Raw genomic sequence first — 19,805 nt, forward strand, 5'->3', positions numbered from 1 at the left:
CTCTAATCTCATAGTGGTAGTGGGGTGGTAGATGTCTAGTCTCCCTTATGGCACTAATTTGATAGTGGTAGTGGGGTGGTAGATGTCTAGTCTCCCTTATGGCTCTAATCTGATAGTGGTAGTGGGGTGGTAGATGTCTAGTCTCCCTTATGGCTCTAATTTGATAGTGGTAGAGGGGTTGTAGATGTCTAGTCTCCCTCATGGCTCTAATCTGATAGTGGTAGTGGGGTGGTAGATGTTTAGTCTCCCTTATGGCTCTAATCTGATAGTGGTAGTGGGGTGGTAGATGTCTAGGCTCCCTTATTGCTCTAATTTGATAGTGGTAGTGGGGTGGTAGATGTCTAGGCTCCCTTATGGCTCTAATCTGATAGTGGGGTGGTAGATGTCTAGTCTCCCTTATGGCTCTAATCTGATAGGGAAAGTGGGGTGGTAGATTTCTAGTCTCCGTTATGGCTCTAATTTGATAGTGGTAGTGGGGTGGTAGATGTCTAGTCTCCCGCATGGCTCTAATCTGATAGTGGTAGTGGGGTGGTAGATGTTTAGTCTACCTTATGGCTCTAATCTGATAGTGGTAGTGGGGTGGTAGATGTCTAGTCTCCCTTATGGCTCTAATCTGATAGTGGGGTGGTAGATGTCTAGTCTCCCTTATGGCCTTAATCTGATAGTGTTAGTGGGGTGGTAGATGTCTAGTCTCCCTTATGGCTCTAATCTGATAGTGGTAGTGGGGTGGTAGATGTCTAGTCTCCCTTATGGCTCTAATTTGATAGTGGTAGTGGGGTGGTAGATGTCTAGGCTCCCTTATGGCTCTAATTGTATAGTGGTAGTGGGGTGGTAGATGTCAGGTCTCCCTTATGGCTCTAATCTGATGGTGGTAGTGGGGTGGTAGATGTCTAGTCTCCCTTATGGCTCTAATATGATAGTGGTGGTGGGTTGGTAGATGTCTAGTCTCCCTTATGGCTCTAATTAGATAGTGGTGGTGGGGTGGTAGATGTCTAGTCTCCCTCATGGCTCTAATCTGATAGTGGTAGTGGGGTGGTAGATGTTTAGTCTCCCTTATGGCTCTAATCTGATAGTGGTAGTGGGGTGGTAGATGTCTAGTCTCCCTTATGGCTCTAATCTGATAGTGGGGTGGTAGATGTCTAGTCTCCCTTATGGCCTTAATCTGATAGTGTTAGTGGGGTGGTAGATGTCTAGTCTCCCTTATGGCTCTAATCTGATAGTGGTAGTGGGGTGGTAGATGTCTAGTCTCCCTTATGGCTCTAATCTGATAGTGGTAGTGGGGTGGTAGATGTCTAGGCTCCCTTATGGCTCTAATTTGATAGTGGTAGTGGGGTGGTAGATGTCTAGGCCCCCTTATGGCTCTAATTTTATACTGGTAGTGGGGTGGTAGATGTCAGGTCTCCCTTATGGCTCTAATCTGATGGTGGTAGTGGGGTGGTAGATGTCTAGTCTCCCTTATGGCTCTAATCTGATAGTGGTAGTGGGGTGGTAGATGTCTAGGCTCCCTTATGGCTCTAATTTGATAGTGGTAGTGGGGTGGTAGATGTCTAGTCTCCCTTGTGGCTCTAATCTGGTAGTGGTAGTGGGGTGGTAGATGTCTAGACTCCCTTATGGCTCTAATCTCATAGTGGTAGTGGGGTGGTAGATGTCAGGTCTCCCTTATGGCTCTAATTTGATAGTGGTAGTGGGGTGGGAGATGTCTATTCTCCCTTATGGCTCTAATCTGATAGTGGTAGTGGGGTGGTAGATGTCTAGTCTCCCTTATAGCTCTAATTTGATAGTGGTAGTGGGGTGGTAGATGTCTAGGCTCCCTTATGGATCTAATTCTGATAGTGGTAGTGGGGTGGTAGATGTCTAGGCTCCCTTATGGCTCTAATTTGATAGTGGTAGTGGGGTGGTAGATGTCTAGTCTCCCTTATGGCTCTAATCTGATAGTGGGGTGGTAGATGTCTAGTCTCCCTCACGGCTGTAATCTGATAGTGGTAGTGGGGTGGTAGATGTCTAGTCTCCCTTATGGCTCTAATCTGGTAGTGGTAGTGGGGTGGTAGATGTCTAGTCTCCCTTATGGCTCTAATTTGATAGTGGTAGAGGGGTTGTAGATGTCTAGTCTCCCTCATGGCTCTAATCTGATAGTGGTAGTGGGGTGGTAGATGTTTAGTCTCCCTTATGGCTCTAATCTGATAGTGGTAGTGGGGTGGTAGATGTCTAGGCTCCCTTATTGCTCTAATTTGATAGTGGTAGTGGGGTGGTAGATGTCTAGGCTCCCTTATGGCTCTAATCTGATAGTGGGGTGGTAGATGTCTAGTCTCCCTTATGGCTCTAATCTGATAGGGAAAGTGGGGTGGTAGATTTCTAGTCTCCGTTATGGCTCTAATTTGATAGTGGTAGTGGGGTGGTAGATGTCTAGTCTCCCTCATGGCTCTAATCTGATAGTGGTAGTGGGGTGGTAGATGTTTAGTCTCCCTTATGGCTCTAATCTGATAGTGGTAGTGGGGTGGTAGATGTCTAGTCTCCCTTATGGCTCTAATCTGATAGTGGGGTGGTAGATGTCTAGTCTCCCTTATGGCCTTAATCTGATAGTGTTAGTGGGGTGGTAGATGTCTAGTCTCCCTTATGGCTCTAATCTGATAGTGGTAGTGGGGTGGTAGATGTCTAGTCTCCCTTATGGCTCTAATTTGATAGTGGTAGTGGGGTGGTAGATGTCTAGGCTCCCTTATGGCTCTAATTGTATAGTGGTAGTGGGGTGGTAGATGTCAGGTCTCCCTTATGGCTCTAATCTGATGGTGGTAGTGGGGTGGTAGATGTCTAGTCTCCCTTATGGCTCTAATCTGATAGTGGTGGTGGGGTGGTAGATGTCTAGTCTCCCTTATGGCTCTAATTAGATAGTGGTGGTGGGGTGGTAGATGTCTAGTCTCCCTCATGGCTCTAATCTGATAGTGGTAGTGGGGTGGTAGATGTTTAGTCTCCCTTATGGCTCTAATCTGATAGTGGTAGTGGGGTGGTAGATGTCTAGTCTCCCTTATGGCTCTAATCTGATAGTGGGGTGGTAGATGTCTAGTCTCCCTTATGGCCTTAATCTGATAGTGTTAGTGGGGTGGTAGATGTCTAGTCTCCCTTATGGCTCTAATCTGATAGTGGTAGTGGGGTGGTAGATGTCTAGTCTCCCTTATGGCTCTAATCTGATAGTGGTAGTGGGGTGGTAGATGTCTAGGCTCCCTTATGGCTCTAATTTGATAGTGGTAGTGGGGTGGTAGATGTCTAGGCCCCCTTATGGCTCTAATTTTATAGTGGTAGTGGGGTGGTAGATGTCAGGTCTCCCTTATGGCTCTAATCTGATGGTGGTAGTGGGGTGGTAGATGTCTAGTCTCCCTTATGGCTCTAATCTGATAGTGGTAGTGGGGTGGTAGATGTCTAGGCTCCCTTATGGCTCTAATTTGATAGTGGTAGTGGGGTGGTAGATGTCTAGTCTCCCTTGTGGCTCTAATCTGGTAGTGGTAGTGGGGTGGTAGATGTCTAGACTCCCTTATGGCTCTAATCTCATAGTGGTAGTGGGGTGGTAGATGTCAGGTCTCCCTTATGGCTCTAATTTGATAGTGGTAGTGGGGTGGTAGATGTCTATTCTCCCTTATGGCTCTAAACTGATAGTGGTAGTGGGGTGGTAGATGTCTAGTCTCCCTTATAGCTCTAATTTGATAGTGGTAGTGGGGTGGTAGATGTCTAGGCTCCCTTATGGATCTAATTCTGATAGTGGTAGTGGGGTGGTAGATGTCTAGGCTCCCTTATGGCTCTAATTTGATAGTGGTAGTGGGGTGGTAGATGTCTAGTCTCCCTTATGGCTCTAATCTGATAGTGGGGTGGTAGATGTCTAGTCTCCCTCACGGCTGTAATCTGATAGTGGTAGTGGGGTGGTAGATGTCTAGTCTCCCTTATGGCTCTAATCTGGTAGTGGTAGTGGGGTGGTAGATGTCTAGTCTCCCTTATGGCTCTAATCTGATAGTGGTAGTGGGGTGGTAGATGTCTAGTCTCCCTTATGGCCTTAATCTGATAGGGGTAGTAGGGTGGTAGATGTCTAGTCTCCCTTATGGCTCTAATCTGATATTGGTAGTGGGGTGGTAGATGTCTAGGCTCCCTTATGGATCTAATTCTGATATTGGTAGTGGGTTGGTAGATGTCTAGGCTCCCTTATGGCTCTAATTTGATAGTGGTAGTGGGGTGGTAGATGTCTAGTCTCCCTTATGGCTCTAATCTTATAGTGGTAGTGGAGTGGTAGATGTCTAGGCTCCCTTATGGCTCTAATTTGATAGTGGTAGTGGGGTGGTAGATGTCTAGGCTCCCTTATGGCTCTAATTTTATAGTGGTAGTGGGGTGGTAGATGTCTAGTCTCCCTTATGGCTCTAATCCTTTAGTGGTAGTGGGGTGGTAGATGTCTAGTCTCCCTTATGGCTCTAATCTGATAGTGGTAGTGGGGTGGTAGATGTCTAGACTCCCTTATGGCTCTTATCTGGTAGTAGGGTGGTAGATGTCTAGTCTCCCTTATGGCTCTAATCTGATAGTGGGGTGGTAGATGTCTAGACTCCCTTATGGCTCTAATCTGATATTGGTAGTGGGATGGTAGATGTCTAGTCTCCCTTATGGCTCTAATTTGATAGTGGTAGTGGGGTGGTAGATGTCTAGTCTCCCTTATGGCTCTAATTTGATAGTGGTAGTGGTGTGGTAGATGTCTAGTCTCCCTTATGGCTCTAATTTGATAGTGGTAGTGGGGTGGTAGATGTCTAGGCTCCCTTATGGCTCTAATCTGATAGTGGGAGTGGGGTGGTAGATGTCTAGTCTCCCTTATGGCTCTAATCCTTTAGTGGTAGATGTCTAGTCTCCCTTATGGCTCTAATCTGATAGTGGTAGTGGGGTGGTAGATGTCTAGTCTCCCTTATGGCTCTAATCTGGTAGTGGGGTGGTAGATGTCTAGTCTCCCTTATGGCTCTAATCTGATAGTGGGGTGGTAGATGTCTAGACTCCCTTATGGCTCTAATCTGGTAGTGGGATAGTAAATGTCTATTCTCCCTTAAGGCTCTAATTTGATAGTGGTAGTGGGGTGGTAGATGTCTAGTCTCCCTTATGGCTCTAATTTGATAGTGGTAGTGGGGTTGTAGATGTCTAGTCTCCCTTATGGCTCTAATCTGACAGTGGTAGTGGGGTGGTAGATGTCTAGGCTCCCTTATGGCTCTAATTTGATAGTGGTAGTGGGGTGGTAGATGTCTAGGCTCCCTAATGGCTCTAATTTTATAGTGGTAGTGGGGTGGTAGATGTCTAGTCTCCCTTATGGCTCTAATCCTTTAGTGGTAGTGGGGTGGTAGATGTCTAGTCTCCCTTATGGCTCTAATCTGATAGTGGTAGTGGGGTGGTAGATGTCTAGTCTCCCTTATGGCTCTTATCTGGTAGTGGGGTGGTAGATGTCTATTCTCCCTTATGGCTTGAATCTGATAGTGGGGTGGTAGATGTCTAGACTCCGTTATGGCTCTAATCTGATAGTGGTAGTGGGATGGTAGATGTCTAGTCTCCCTTATGGCTCTAATTTGATAGTGGTAGTGGGGTGGTAGATGTCTAGTCTCCCTTATGGCTCTAATTTGATAGTGGTAGTGGTGTGGTAGATGTCTAGTCTCCCTTATGGCTCTAATTTGATAGTGGTAGTGGGGTGGTAGATGTCTAGGCTCCCTTATGGCTCTAATCTGGTAGTGGTAGTGGGGTGGTAGATGTCTAGTCTCCCTTATGGCTCTAATCTGATAGTGGTAGTGGGGTGGTAGATGTCTAGTCTCCCTTATGGCCTTAATCTGATAGGGGTAGTAGGGTGGTAGATGTCTAGTCTCCCTTATGGCTCTAATCCGATATTGGTAGTGGGGTGGTAGATGTCTAGGCTCCCTTATGGATCTAATTCTGATATTGGTAGTGGGGTGGTAGATGTCTAGGCTCCCTTATGGCTCTAATTTGATAGTGGTAGTGGGGTGGTAGATGTCTAGTCTCCCTTATGGCTCTAATCTTATAGTGGTAGTGGAGTGGTAGATGTCTAGGCTCCCTTATGGCTCTAATTTGATAGTGGTAGTGGGGTGGTAGATGTCTAGGCTCCCTTATGGCTCTAATTTTATAGTGGTAGTGGGGTGGTAGATGTCTAGTCTCCCTTATGGCTCTAATCCTTTAGTGGTAGTGGGGTGGTAGATGTCTAGTCTCCCTTATGGCTCTAATCTGATAGTGGTAGTGGGGTGGAAGATGTCTAGACTCCCTTATGGCTCTTATCTGGTAGTAGGGTGGTAGATGTCTAGTCTCCCTTATGGCTCTAATCTGATAGTGGGGTGGTAGATGTCTAGACTCCCTTATGGCTCTAATATGATATTGGTAGTGGGATGGTAGATGTCTAGTCTCCCTTATGGCTCTAATTTGATAGTGGTAGTGGGGTGGTAGATGTCTAGTCTCCCTTATGGCTCTAATTTGATAGTGGTAGTGGTGTGGTAGATGTCTAGTCTCCCTTATGGCTCTAATTTGATAGTGGTAGTGGGGTGGTAGATGTCTAGGCTCCCTTATGGCTCTAATCTGATAGTGGGAGTGGGGTGGTAGATGTCTAGTCTCCCTTATGGCTCTAATCCTTTAGTGGTAGATGTCTAGTCTCCCTTATGGCTCTAATCTGATAGTGGTAGTGGGGTGGTAGATGTCTAGTCTCCCTTATGGCTCTAATCTGGTAGTGGGGTGGTAGATATCTAGTCTCCCTTATGGCTCTAATCTGATAGTGGGGTGGTAGATGTCTAGACTCCCTTATGGCTCTAATCTGGTAGTGGGATAGTAGATGTCTATTCTCCCTTAAGGCTCTAATTTGATAGTGGTAGTGGGGTGGTAGATGTCTAGTCTCCCTTATGGCTCTAATTTGATAGTGGTAGTGGGGTTGTAGATGTCTAGTCTCCCTTATGGCTCTAATCTGACAGTGGTAGTGGGGTGGTAGATGTCTAGGCTCCCTTATGGCTCTAATTTGATAGTGGTAGTGGGGTGGTAGATGTCTAGGCTCCCTAATGGCTCTAATTTTATAGTGGTAGTGGGGTGGTAGATGTCTAGTCTCCCTTATGGCTCTAATCCTTTAGTGGTAGTGGGGTGGTAGATGTCTAGTCTCCCTTATGGCTCTAATCTGATAGTGGTAGTGGGGTGGTAGATGTCTAGTCTCCCTTATGGCTCTAATCTGATAGTGGTAGTGGGATGGTAGATGTCTAGTCTCCCTTATGGCTCTAATTTGATAGTGGTAGTGGGGTGGTAGATGTCTAGTCTCCCTTATGGCTCTAATTTGATAGTGGTAGTGGTGTGGTAGATGTCTAGTCTCCCTTATGGCTCTAATTTGATAGTGGTAGTGGGGTGGTAGATGTCTAGGCTCCCTTATGGCTCTAATCTGGTAGTGGGAGTGGGGTGGTAGATGTCTAGTCTCCCTTATGGCTCTAATCTGATAGTGGTAGTGGGGTGGTAGATGTCTAGTCTCCCTTATGGCCTTAATCTGATAGGGGTAGTAGGGTGGTAGATGTCTAGTCTCCCTTATGGCTCTAATCCGATATTGGTAGTGGGGTGGTAGATGTCTAGGCTCCCTTATGGCTCTAATTTGATAGTGGTAGTGGGGTGGTAGATGTCTAGGCTCCCTTATGGCTCTAATTTTATAGTGGTAGTGGGGTGGTAGATGTCTAGTCTCCCTTATGGCTCTAATCCTTTAGTGGTAGTGGGGTGGTAGATGTCTAGTCTCCCTTATGGCTCTAATCTGATAGTGGTAGTGGGGTGGAAGATGTCTAGACTCCCTTATGGCTCTTATCTGGTAGTAGGGTGGTAGATGTCTAGTCTCCCTTATGGCTCTAATCTGATAGTGGGGTGGTAGATGTCTAGACTCCCTTATGGCTCTAATCTGATATTGGTAGTGGGATGGTAGATGTCTAGTCTCCCTTATGGCTCTAATTTGATAGTGGTAGTGGGGTGGTAGATGTCTAGTCTCCCTTATGGCTCTAATTTGATAGTGGTAGTGGTGTGGTAGATGTCTAGTCTCCCTTATGGCTCTAATTTGATAGTGGTAGTGGGGTGGTAGATGTCTAGGCTCCCTTATGGCTCTAATCTGATAGTGGGAGTGGGGTGGTAGATGTCTAGTCTCCCTTATGGCTCTAATCCTTTAGTGGTAGATGTCTAGTCTCCCTTATGGCTCTAATCTGATAGTGGTAGTGGGGTGGTAGATGTCTAGTCTCCCTTATGGCTCTAATCTGGTAGTGGGGTGGTAGATGTCTAGTCTCCCTTATGGCTCTAATCTGATAGTGGGGTGGTAGATGTCTAGACTCCCTTATGGCTCTAATCTGGTAGTGGGATAGTAGATGTCTATTCTCCCTTAAGGCTCTAATTTGATAGTGGTAGTGGGGTGGTAGATGTCTAGTCTCCCTTATGGCTCTAATTTGATAGTGGTAGTGGGGTTGTAGATGTCTAGTCTCCCTTATGGCTCTAATCTGACAGTGGTAGTGGGGTGGTAGATGTCTAGGCTCCCTTATGGCTCTAATTTGATAGTGGTAGTGGGGTGGTAGATGTCTAGGCTCCCTAATGGCTCTAATTTTATAGTGGTAGTGGGGTGGTAGATGTCTAGTCTCCCTTATGGCTCTAATCCTTTAGTGGTAGTGGGGTGGTAGATGTCTAGTCTCCCTTATGGCTCTAATCTGATAGTGGTAGTGGGGTGGTAGATGTCTAGTCTCCCTTATGGCTCTTATCTGGTAGTGGGGTGGTAGATGTCTATTCTCCCTTATGGCTTGAATCTGATAGTGGGGTGGTAGATGTCTAGACTCCCTTATGGCTCTAATCTGATAGTGGTAGTGGGGTGGTAGATGTCTAGGCTCCCTTATGGCTCTAATCTGATAGTGGTAGTGGGGTGGTAGATGTCTAGTCTCCCTTATGGCTCTAATCCTTTAGTGGTAGTTGGGTGGTAGATGTCTAGTCTCCCTTATGGCTCTAATCTGATAGTGGTAGTGGGGTGGTAGATGTCTAGGCTCCCTTATGGCTCTAATTTGATAGTGGTAGTGGGGTGGTAGATGTCTAGTGTCCCTTGTGGCTCTAATCTGGTAGTGGTAGTGGGGTGGTAGATGTCTAGACTCCCTTATGGCTCTAATCTCATAGTGGTAGTGGGGTGGTAGATGTCAGGTCTCCCTTATGGCTCTAATTTGATAGTGGTAGTGGGGTGGTAGATGTCTATTCTCCCTTATGGCTCTAATCTGATAGTGGTAGTGGGGTGGTAGATGTCTAGTCTCCCTTATAGCTCTAATTTGATAGTGGTAGTGGGGTGGTAGATGTCTAGGCTCCCTTATGGATCTAATTCTGATAGTGGTAGTGGGGTGGTAGATGTCTAGGCTCCCTTATGGCTCTAATTTGATAGTGGTAGTGGGGTGGTAGATGTCTAGTCTCCCTTATGGCTCTAATCTGATAGTGGGGTGGTAGATGTCTAGTCTCCCTCACTGCTGTAATCTGATAGTGGTAGTGGGGTGGTAGATGTCTAGTCTCCCTTATGGCTCTAATCTGGTAGTGGTAGTGGGGTGGTAGATGTCTAGTCTCCCTTATGGCTCTAATCTGATAGTGGTAGTGGGGTGGTAGATGTCTAGTCTCCCTTATGGCCTTAATCTGATAGGGGTAGTAGGGTGGTAGATGTCTAGTCTCCCTTATGGCTCTAATCTGATATTGGTAGTGGGGTGGTAGATGTCTAGGCTCCCTTATGGATCTAATTCTGATATTGGTAGTGGGTTGGTAGATGTCTAGGCTCCCTTATGGCTCTAATTTGATAGTGGTAGTGGGGTGGTAGATGTCTAGTCTCCCTTATGGCTCTAATCTTATAGTGGTAGTGGAGTGGTAGATGTCTAGGCTCCCTTATGGCTCTAATTTGATAGTGGTAGTGGGGTGGTAGATGTCTAGGCTCCCTTATGGCTCTAATTTTATAGTGGTAGTGGGGTGGTAGATGTCTAGTCTCCCTTATGGCTCTAATCCTTTAGTGGTAGTGGGGTGGTAGATGTCTAGTCTCCCTTATGGCTCTAATCTGATAGTGGTAGTGGGGTGGTAGATGTCTAGACTCCCTTATGGCTCTTATCTGGTAGTAGGGTGGTAGATGTCTAGTCTCCCTTATGGCTCTAATCTGATAGTGGGGTGGTAGATGTCTAGACTCCCTTATGGCTCTAATCTGATATTGGTAGTGGGATGGTAGATGTCTAGTCTCCCTTATGGCTCTAATTTGATAGTGGTAGTGGGGTGGTAGATGTCTAGTCTCCCTTATGGCTCTAATTTGATAGTGGTAGTGGTGTGGTAGATGTCTAGTCTCCCTTATGGCTCTAATTTGATAGTGGTAGTGGGGTGGTAGATGTCTAGGCTCCCTTATGGCTCTAATCTGATAGTGGGAGTGGGGTGGTAGATGTCTAGTCTCCCTTATGGCTCTAATCCTTTAGTGGTAGATGTCTAGTCTCCCTTATGGCTCTAATCTGATAGTGGTAGTGGGGTGGTAGATGTCTAGTCTCCCTTATGGCTCTAATCTGGTAGTGGGGTGGTAGATGTCTAGTCTCCCTTATGGCTCTAATCTGATAGTGGGGTGGTAGATGTCTAGACTCCCTTATGGCTCTAATCTGGTAGTGGGATAGTAAATGTCTATTCTCCCTTAAGGCTCTAATTTGATAGTGGTAGTGGGGTGGTAGATGTCTAGTCTCCCTTATGGCTCTAATTTGATAGTGGTAGTGGGGTTGTAGATGTCTAGTCTCCCTTATGGCTCTAATCTGACAGTGGTAGTGGGGTGGTAGATGTCTAGGCTCCCTTATGGCTCTAATTTGATAGTGGTAGTGGGGTGGTAGATGTCTAGGCTCCCTAATGGCTCTAATTTTATAGTGGTAGTGGGGTGGTAGATGTCTAGTCTCCCTTATGGCTCTAATCCTTTAGTGGTAGTGGGGTGGTAGATGTCTAGTCTCCCTTATGGCTCTAATCTGATAGTGGTAGTGGGGTGGTAGATGTCTAGGCTCCCTTATGGCTCTAATTTTATAGTGGTAGTGGGGTGGTAGATGTCTAGTCTCCCTTATGGCTCTAATCCTTTAGTGGTAGTGGGGTGGTAGATGTCTAGTCTCCCTTATGGCTCTAATCTGATAGTGGTAGTGGGGTGGTAGATGTCTAGACTCCCTTATGGCTCTTATCTGGTAGTAGGGTGGTAGATGTCTAGTCTCCCTTATGGCTCTAATCTGATAGTGGGGTGGTAGATGTCTAGACTCCCTTATGGCTCTAATCTGATATTGGTAGTGGGATGGTAGATGTCTAGTCTCCCTTATGGCTCTAATTTGATAGTGGTAGTGGGGTGGTAGATGTCTAGTCTCCCTTATGGCTCTAATTTGATAGTGGTAGTGGTGTGGTAGATGTCTAGTCTCCCTTATGGCTCTAATTTGATAGTGGTAGTGGGGTGGTAGATGTCTAGGCTCCCTTATGGCTCTAATCTGATAGTGGGAGTGGGGTGGTAGATGTCTAGTCTCCCTTATGGCTCTAATCCTTTAGTGGTAGATGTCTAGTCTCCCTTATGGCTCTAATCTGATAGTGGTAGTGGGGTGGTAGATGTCTAGTCTCCCTTATGGCTCTAATCTGGTAGTGGGGTGGTAGATGTCTAGTCTCCCTTATGGCTCTAATCTGATAGTGGGGTGGTAGATGTCTAGACTCCCTTATGGCTCTAATCTGGTAGTGGGATAGTAAATGTCTATTCTCCCTTAAGGCTCTAATTTGATAGTGGTAGTGGGGTGGTAGATGTCTAGTCTCCCTTATGGCTCTAATTTGATAGTGGTAGTGGGGTTGTAGATGTCTAGTCTCCCTTATGGCTCTAATCTGACAGTGGTAGTGGGGTGGTAGATGTCTAGGCTCCCTTATGGCTCTAATTTGATAGTGGTAGTGGGGTGGTAGATGTCTAGGCTCCCTAATGGCTCTAATTTTATAGTGGTAGTGGGGTGGTAGATGTCTAGTCTCCCTTATGGCTCTAATCCTTTAGTGGTAGTGGGGTGGTAGATGTCTAGTCTCCCTTATGGCTCTAATCTGATAGTGGTAGTGGGGTGGTAGATGTCTAGTCTCCCTTATGGCTCTTATCTGGTAGTGGGGTGGTAGATGTCTATTCTCCCTTATGGCTTGAATCTGATAGTGGGGTGGTAGATGTCTAGACTCCCTTATGGCTCTAATCTGATAGTGGTAGTGGGATGGTAGATGTCTAGTCTCCCTTATGGCTCTAATTTGATAGTGGTAGTGGGGTGGTAGATGTCTAGTCTCCCTTATGGCTCTAATTTGATAGTGGTAGTGGTGTGGTAGATGTCTAGTCTCCCTTATGGCTCTAATTTGATAGTGGTAGTGGGGTGGTAGATGTCTAGGCTCCCTTATGGCTCTAATCTGGTAGTGGGAGTGGGGTGGTAGATGTCTAGTCTCCCTTATGGCTCTAATCTGATAGTGGTAGTGGGGTGGTAGATGTCTAGTCTCCCTTATGGCCTTAATCTGATAGGGGTAGTAGGGTGGTAGATGTCTAGTCTCCCTTATGGCTCTAATCCGATATTGGTAGTGGGGTGGTAGATGTCTAGGCTCCCTTATGGATCTAATTCTGATATTGGTAGTGGGGTGGTAGATGTCTAGGCTCCCTTATGGCTCTAATTTGATAGTGGTAGTGGGGTGGTAGATGTCTAGTCTCCCTTATGGCTCTAATCTTATAGTGGTAGTGGAGTGGTAGATGTCTAGGCTCCCTTATGGCTCTAATTTGATAGTGGTAGTGGGGTGGTAGATGTCTAGGCTCCCTTATGGCTCTAATTTTATAGTGGTAGTGGGGTGGTAGATGTCTAGTCTCCCTTATGGCTCTAATCCTTTAGTGGTAGTGGGGTGGTAGATGTCTAGTCTCCCTTATGGCTCTAATCTGATAGTGGTAGTGGGGTGGAAGATGTCTAGACTCCCTTATGGCTCTTATCTGGTAGTAGGGTGGTAGATGTCTAGTCTCCCTTATGGCTCTAATCTGATAGTGGGGTGGTAGATGTCTAGACTCCCTTATGGCTCTAATCTGATATTGGTAGTGGGATGGTAGATGTCTAGTCTCCCTTATGGCTCTAATTTGATAGTGGTAGTGGGGTGGTAGATGTCTAGTCTCCCTTATGGCTCTAATTTGATAGTGGTAGTGGTGTGGTAGATGTCTAGTCTCCCTTATGGCTCTAATTTGATAGTGGTAGTGGGGTGGTAGATGTCTAGGCTCCCTTATGGCTCTAATCTGATAGTGGGAGTGGGGTGGTAGATGTCTAGTCTCCCTTATGGCTCTAATCCTTTAGTGGTAGATGTCTAGTCTCCCTTATGGCTCTAATCTGATAGTGGTAGTGGGGTGGTAGATGTCTAGTCTCCCTTATGGCTCTAATCTGGTAGTGGGGTGGTAGATGTCTAGTCTCCCTTATGGCTCTAATCTGATAGTGGGGTGGTAGATGTCTAGACTCCCTTATGGCTCTAATCTGGTAGTGGGATAGTAGATGTCTATTCTCCCTTAAGGCTCTAATTTGATAGTGGTAGTGGGGTGGTAGATGTCTAGTCTCCCTTATGGCTCTAATTTGATAGTGGTAGTGGGGTTGTAGATGTCTAGTCTCCCTTATGGCTCTAATCTGACAGTGGTAGTGGGGTGGTAGATGTCTAGGCTCCCTTATGGCTCTAATTTGATAGTGGTAGTGGGGTGGTAGATGTCTAGGCTCCCTAATGGCTCTAATTTTATAGTGGTAGTGGGGTGGTAGATGTCTAGTCTCCCTTATGGCTCTAATCCTTTAGTGGTAGTGGGGTGGTAGATGTCTAGTCTCCCTTATGGCTCTAATCTGATAGTGGTAGTGGGGTGGTAGATGTCTAGTCTCCCTTATGGCTCTTATCTGGTAGTGGGGTGGTAGATGTCTATTCTCCCTTATGGCTTGAATCTGATAGTGGGGTGGTAGATGTCTAGACTCCCTTATGGCTCTAATCTGATAGTGGTAGTGGGGTGGTAGATGTCTAGGCTCCCTTATGGCTCTAATCTGATAGTGGGAGTGGGGTGGTAGATGTCTAGTCTCCCTTATGGCTCTAATCCTTTAGTGGTAGTTGGGTGGTAGATGTCTAGTCTCCCTTATGGCTCTAATCTGATAGTGGTAGTGGGGTGGTAGATGTCTAGGCTCCCTTATGGCTCTAATTTGATAGTGGTAGTGGGGTGGTAGATGTCTAGTCTCCCTTGTGGCTCTAATCTGGTAGTGGTAGTGGGGTGGTAGATGTCTAGACTCCCTTATGGCTCTAATCTCATAGTGGTAGTGGGGTGGTAGATGTCAGGTCTCCCTTATGGCTCTAATTTGATAGTGGTAGTGGGGTGGTAGATGTCTATTCTCCCTTATGGCTCTAATCTGATAGTGGTAGTGGGGTGGTAGATGTCTAGTCTCCCTTATAGCTCTAATTTGATAGTGGTAGTGGGGTGGTAGATGTCTAGGCTCCCTTATGGATCTAATTCTGATAGTGGTAGTGGGGTGGTAGATGTCTAGGCTCCCTTATGGCTCTAATTTGATAGTGGTAGTGGGGTGGTAGATGTCTAGTCTCCCTTATGGCTCTAATCTGATAGTGGGGTGGTAGATGTCTAGTCTCCCTCACGGCTGTAATCTGATAGTGGTAGTGGGGTGGTAGATGTCTAGTCTCCCTTATATGGCTCTAATCTGGTAGTGGTAGTGGGGTGGTAGATGTCTAGTCTCCCTTATGGCTCTAATCTGATAGTGGTAGTGGGGTGGTAGATGTCTAGTCTCCCTTATGGCCTTAATCTGATAGGGGTAGTAGGGTGGTAGATGTCTAGTCTCCCTTATGGCTCTAATCTGATATTGGTAGTGGGGTGGTAGATGTCTAGGCTCCCTTATGGATCTAATTCTGATATTGGTAGTGGGGTGGTAGATGTCTAGGCTCCCTTATGGCTCTAATTTGATAGTGGTAGTGGGGTGGTAGATGTCTAGTCTCCCTTATGGCTCTAATCTTATAGTGGTAGTGGAGTGGTAGATGTCTAGGCTCCCTTATGGCTCTAATTTGATAGTGGTAGTGGGGTGGTAGATGTCTAGGCTCCCTTATGGCTCTAATTTTATAGTGGTAGTGGTGTGGTAGATGTCTAGTCTCCCTTATGGCTCTAATCCTTTAGTGGTAGTGGGGTGGTAGATGTCTAGTCTCCCTTATGGCTCTAATCTGATAGTGGTAGTGGGGTGGTAGATGTCTAGATTCCCTTATGGCTCTTATCTGGTAGTAGGGTGGTAGATGTCTAGTCTCCCTTATGGCTCTAATCTGATAGTGGGGTGGTAGATGTCTAGACTCCCTTATGGCTCTAATCTGATATTGGTAGTGGGATGGTAGATGTCTAGTCTCCCTTATGGCTCTAATTTGATAGTGGTAGTGGGGTGGTAGATGTCTAGTCTCCCTTATGGCTCTAATTTGATAGTGGTAGTGGTGTGGTAGATGTCTAGTCTCCCTTATGGCTCTAATTTGATAGTGGTAGTGGGGTGGTAGATGTCTAGGCTCCCTTATGGCTCTAATCTGATAGTGGGAGTGGGGTGGTAGATGTCTAGTCTCCCTTATGGCTCTAATCCTTTAGTGGTAGATGTCTAGTCTCCCTTATGGCTCTAATCTGATAGTGGTAGTGGGGTGGTAGATGTCTAGTCTCCCTTATGGCTCTAATCTGGTAGTGGGGTGGTAGATGTCTAGTCTCCCTTATGGCTCTAATCTGATAGTGGGGTGGTAGATGTCTAGACTCCCTTATGGCTCTAATCTGGTAGTGGGATAGTAAATGTCTATTCTCCCTTAAGGCTCTAATTTGATAGTGGTAGTGGGGTGGTAGATGTCTAGTCTCCCTTATGGCTCTAATTTGATAGTGGTAGTGGGGTTGTAGATGTCTAGTCTCCCTTATGGCTCTAATCTGACAGTGGTAGTGGGGTGGTAGATGTCTAGGCTCCCTTATGGCTCTAATTTGATAGTGGTAGTGGGGTGGTAGATGTCTAGGCTCCCTAATGGCTCTAATTTTATAGTGGTAGTGGGGTGGTAGATGTCTAGTCTCCCTTATGGCTCTAATCCTTTAGTGGTAGTGGGGTGGTAGATGTCTAGTCTCCCTTATGGCTCTAATCTGATAGTGGTAGTGGGGTGGTAGATGTCTAGTCTCCCTTATGGCTCTTATCTGGTAGTGGGGTGGTAGATGTCTATTCTCCCTTATGGCTTGAATCTGATAGTGGGGTGGTAGATGTCTAGACTCCCTTATGGCTCTAATCTGATAGTGGTAGTGGGATGGTAGATGTCTAGTCTCCCTTATGGCTCTAATTTGATAGTGGTAGTGGGGTGGTAGATGTCTAGTCTCCCTTATGGCTCTAATTTGATAGTGGTAGTGGTGTGGTAGATGTCTAGTCTCCCTTATGGCTCTAATTTGATAGTGGTAGTGGGGTGGTAGATGTCTAGGCTCCCTAATGGCTCTAATCTGGTAGTGGGAGTGGGGTGGTAGATGTCTAGTCTCCCTTATGGCTCTAATCTGATAGTGGTAGTGGGGTGGTAGATGTCTAGTCTCCCTTATGGCCTTAATCTGATAGGGGTAGTAGGGTGGTAGATGTCTAGTCTCCCTTATGGCTCTAATCCGATATTGGTAGTGGGGTGGTAGATGTCTAGGCTCCCTTATGGATCTAATTCTGATATTGGTAGTGGGGTGGTAGATGTCTAGGCTCCCTTATGGCTCTAATTTGATAGTGGTAGTGGGGTGGTAGATGTCTAGTCTCCCTTATGGCTCTAATCTTATAGTGGTAGTGGAGTGGTAGATGTCTAGGCTCCCTTATGGCTCTAATTTGATAGTGGTAGTGGGGTGGTAGATGTCTAGGCTCCCTTATGGCTCTAATTTTATAGTGGTAGTGGGGTGGTAGATGTCTAGTCTCCCTTATGGCTCTAATCCTTTAGTGGTAGTGGGGTGGTAGATGTCTAGTCTCCCTTATGGCTCTAATCTGATAGTGGTAGTGGGGTGGAAGATGTCTAGACTCCCTTATGGCTCTTATCTGGTAGTAGGGTGGTAGATGTCTAGTCTCCCTTATGGCTCTAATCTGATAGTGGGTTGGTAGATGTCTAGACTCCCTTATGGCTCTAATCTGATATTGGTAGTGGGATGGTAGATGTCTAGTCTCCCTTATGGCTCTAATTTGATAGTGGTAGTGGGGTGGTAGATGTCTAGTCTCCCTTATGGCTCTAATTTGATAGTGGTAGTGGTGTGGTAGATGTCTAGTCTCCCTTATGGCTCTAATTTGATAGTGGTAGTGGGGTGGTAGATGTCTAGGCTCCCTTATGGCTCTAATCTGATAGTGGGAGTGGGGTGGTAGATGTCTAGTCTCCCTTATGGCTCTAATCCTTTAGTGGTAGATGTCTAGTCTCCCTTATGGCTCTAATCTGATAGTGGTAGTGGGGTGGTAGATGTCTAGTCTCCCTTATGGCTCTAATCTGGTAGTGGGGTGGTAGATGTCTAGTCTCCCTTATGGCTCTAATCTGATAGTGGGGTGGTAGATGTCTAGACTCCCTTATGGCTCTAATCTGGTAGTGGGATAGTAGATGTCTATTCTCCCTTAAGGCTCTAATTTGATAGTGGTAGTGGGGTGGTAGATGTCTAGTCTCCCTTATGGCTCTAATTTGATAGTGGTAGTGGGGTTGTAGATGTCTAGTCTCCCTTATGGCTCTAATCTGACAGTGGTAGTGGGGTGGTAGATGTCTAGGCTTCCTTATGGCTCTAATTTGATAGTGGTAGTGGGGTGGTAGATGTCTAGGCTCCCTAATGGCTCTAATTTTATAGTGGTAGTGGGGTGGTAGATGTCTAGTCTCCCTTATGGCTCTAATCCTTTAGTGGTAGTGGGGTGGTAGATGTCTAGTCTCCCTTATGGCTCTAATCTGATAGTGGTAGTGGGGTGGTAGATGTCTAGTCTCCCTTATGGCTCTTATCTGGTAGTGGGGTGGTAGATGTCTATTCTCCCTTATGGCTTGAATCTGATAGTGGGGTGGTAGATGTCTAGACTCCCTTATGGCTCTAATCTGATAGTGGTAGTGGGGTGGTAGATGTCTAGGCTCCCTTATGGCTCTAATCTGATAGTGGGAGTGGGGTGGTAGATGTCTAGTCTCCCTTATGGCTCTAATCCTTTAGTGGTAGTTGGGTGGTAGATGTCTAGTCTCCCTTATGGCTCTAATCTGATAGTGGTAGTGGGGTGGTAGATGTCTAGTCTCCCTTATGGCTCTAATCTGGTAGTGGGGTGGTAGATGTCTAGTCTCCCTTATGGCTCTAATCTTATAGTGGTAGTGGAGTGGTAGATGTCTAGGCTCCCTTATGGCTCTAATTTGATAGTGGTAGTGGGGTGGTAGATGTCTAGGCTCCCTTATGGCTCTAATTTTATAGTGGTAGTGGGGTGGTAGATGTCTAGTCTCCCTTATGGCTCTAATCCTTTAGTGGTAGTGGGGTGGTAGATGTCTAGTCTCCCTTATTGCTCTAATCTGATAGTGGTAGTGGGGTGGTAGATGTCTAGTCTCCCTTATGGCTCTAATCTGGTAGTGGGGTGGTAGATGTCTAGTCTCCCTTATGGCTCTAATCTGATAGTGGGGTGGTAGATGTCTAGACTCCCTTATGGCTCTAATCTGATAGTGGTAGTGGGATAGTAGATGTCTAGTCTCCCTTAAGGCTCTAATTTGATAGTGGTAGTGGGGTGGTAGATGTCTAGTCTCCCTTATGGCTCTAATTTGATAGTGGTAGTGGGGTGGTAGATGTCTAGTCTCCCTTATGGCTCTAATCTGATAGTGGTAGTGGGGTGGTAGATGTCTAGGCTCCCTTATGGCTCTAATTTGATAGTGGTAGTGGGGTGGAAGATGTCTAGGCTCCCTTATGGCTCTAATCTGATAGTGGGAGTGGGGTGGTAGATGTCTAGTCTCCCTTATGGCTCTAATCCTTTAGTGATAGTTGGGTGGTAGATGTCTAGTCTCCCTTATGGCTCTAATCTGATAGTGGTAGTGGGGTGGCAGATGTCTAGTCTCCCTTATGGCTCTAATCTGGTAGTGGGGTGGTAGATGTCTAGTCTCCCTTATGGCTCTAATCTGATAGTGGGGTGGTAGATGTCTAGACTCCCTTATGGCTCTAATCTGATAGTGGTAGTGGGATAGTAGATGTCTAGTCTCCCTTAAGGCTCTAATTTGATAGTGGTAGTGGGGTGGTAGATGTCTAGTCTCCCTTATGGCTCTAATTTTATAGTGGTAGTGGTGTGGTAGATGTCTAGTCTCCCTTATGGCTCTAATTTGATAGTGGTAGTGGGGTGGTAGATGTTTAGGATCCCTTATGGCTCTAATCTGGTAGTGGTAGTCTGGTGGTAGATGTCTAGTCTCCCTTATGGCTCTAATCTGATAGTGGTAGTGGGGTGGTAGATGTCTAGTCTCCCTTATGGCTCTAATTTGATAGTGGTATTGGGGTGGTAGATGTCTAGTCTCCCTTATGGCTCTAATCTGATAGTGGTAGTGGGGTGGTAGATGTCTAGTCTCCTTTATGGCTCTAATCTGATAGTGGGGTGGTAGATGTCTAGTCTCCCTTATGGCTCTAATCTGATAGTGGTAGTGGGGTGATAGATGTCTAGTCTCCCTTATGGCTCTAATCTGATAGTGGTAGTGGGGTGGTAGATGTCTAGGCTCCCTTATGGCTCTAATTTGATAGTGGTAGTGGGGTGGTAGATGTCTAGGCTCCCTTATGGCTCTAATTTTATAGTGGTAGTGGGGTGGTAGATGTCTGGTCT

Source organism: Salvelinus fontinalis, chromosome 1 (assembly GCF_029448725.1).
Source record: "Salvelinus fontinalis isolate EN_2023a chromosome 1, ASM2944872v1, whole genome shotgun sequence".
Classification (NCBI taxonomy): Eukaryota; Metazoa; Chordata; class Actinopteri; order Salmoniformes; family Salmonidae; genus Salvelinus; species Salvelinus fontinalis.